Below are 2,279 nucleotides of genomic sequence, written 5' to 3'. Positions count from 1 at the left end.
ATGCCAGAAGCACATCCATATAGATGTCTTATGGCCATGTACCTAGGATTCGTACGATCAGCACTGTTGAAATGTTTTGGCTTGGGTGAAGATATGAACGGTAACAAATTTATGTAACTAACACCCGTTAACCCTAGGGAAACCTATTAGGGCTGATAAAGGGCTACTGTTAGGGCGACCCATCCCAAAAGAAAAAAATGAATGAAAAGAAAACGTAAGAAGGCGAGAGAAACTGCTGCATCAAGTCGGCTCGCTGGTGCGAGCAGACAATCGAGTAGAGGACAAGAGGGAGAATGAGGAAGGGGAAGAGAGAGAGAGAGAGAGAGAGAGAGAGAGAGAGAGAAGAAGAAGAAGAAGAAGAAAGAAAATGAGGGAGAGGTGTGACTATTTTTCCACACCGAGTGGGCCGGGAATGAGTTGCTACCTAGCTCGATCGAGCTCGAGTCGGGTTGGGCGAAGGTGAGTTTGCGGCCTCAGCTCTGAGGAAAAGCAGAGGGAGAGGCTGAGAGAGAAAAGAGAAGGATTGGAGAAGGATAAACAAGGGGGAGAGGTGGTGCGTGTTGCACCAACTCGACCAGGCCGAGTTCGGCCCGAGTTGGGTCCAGGCTAGGCCAGGGACCTTGTTGGGGTGCTGGTTCTAGCGCTGCTAGGTGTTCCAGCAGGAAAGAGAGAAAAGAGAGACATGAAAATGAATGAATGGAGAGGAGAAAATGAGGAGGAAAGGAGAAGAGAGAAAGGAGAAGGAGAAAGGGAAAGAATAGATGGGTGGCAGAGTTAAGTCCTGAGTCGACTCGACTGGAACCCACCGAGTCTAGCTGGGCTTGGGTCTAGTCCAGGTGTGGCTGGACTTTTCAGCAAAATAAAGAGAAAAAGAAAGGAAAGGAAGAAAAAAAAGGAACAAAGAAGGAGAAGGTGAGGTCGTGAGGGTTGAGTCGAGTTAACTCGGATGACAAGCTAAGTTGATTCAAGTCGAATCAATTATAGCATACAATTCTAAGGGCGCAAGCACTTAACGACACTAGGAGGCGATTCAAAGTATAAGGTGATGATTTCTTACCCTTGAGCTTCCCATTTTTCCATTAGCTTAAGTTATAGTTTTTATTTTAATTTATAATTGATATCTCCATTTTATAATCACATGTATTAATTGTTAGATTGAATTGTTATATTACATGCTTAATATTTATCCTGCAAATTTATCTCATACTTATGAATTATTTGTGGATTGCTTATAGGACTTAAACTGGTACATCAGTGGGAAACCCCCACCCATGGATGTACACCCATACTTGGGATGTAACTCGACTGTTGTGATTATAATGGACTTTCGACTTAGTGGTTATTGAGTAGTAGTTTAAATTGATCATTGATGTAGGCCTACCATCTAGGGCAGTTGTGTCCCATGGTATTTAATGATGGTTTCTATTACATGATTTTGATATTAGCCCTACGTAGCTTAGTTTTAATAATTGCCCTACGGGTTTAGTTTTGATATTTGCCCTACGTGGCTTTGTGTAAGTATTTGTCTTAGATTGGTTCGATGTTTTATTTTATGTGACCATGCGATGGTAAACCCCATATACTGAATATGATTGGCCACTAGTCGATTGGGATCTGTTAAATATCCTAAGGTGGTAACCTTATGAGCCAAGGATGGTGGAATGAGACACTATGCCTGAGTTGTCGGCCTACGCTAGGTTCTAAGCTCCCCGTAATGACCTTTAAGCTTATTAAACCTGTTGGTTATAAACGGACTAATAATGGTTGGGCTAATCATGCATTTTCATAGCATATGGTCTTTTCTGGGTGATTAATTCTCCTTGGGCGATCTATACTTTATGGTATTTTTCGGGTGATTAAATTCTCCTTGGGCGATCTATGGTCTTTTTCGGATGATTAAATTCTCCTTGGGTGATCTATGTTTTATGGTTTTTTTCGAATAGCTGGTTCTCCTCGGGCATACCTTTGTGTATTTTTCCAGGTGACTAGTTCTCCTAGGGCAACCCTTTATTTCGACAGCGAGGTGTACATCCCCAGGTCGATGATGCATTTACGCATCCATACATTTAATAAGATTATATCATGTATAGTTTTGTATGCCTTGCCATGTTTTTATAACTATGCTTACCTAATGCGACGGTGTGTAATCTTGAGGAGAATTCACACTAAGTTGGCCACTCATCCATCCAAATATATAACAGTACAAGTAGCACAGGTGACTTAAGTGATTTTAAGGTTCGGTCTGATGAAGAGTAGGGTGCCACTGTTGAAGATGCATG

This window comes from Magnolia sinica, chromosome 4, assembly GCF_029962835.1.
Source record: "Magnolia sinica isolate HGM2019 chromosome 4, MsV1, whole genome shotgun sequence".
NCBI lineage: Eukaryota > Viridiplantae > Streptophyta > Magnoliopsida > Magnoliales > Magnoliaceae > Magnolia > Magnolia sinica.
Note: the sequence above shows the minus strand (reverse complement) of the source record.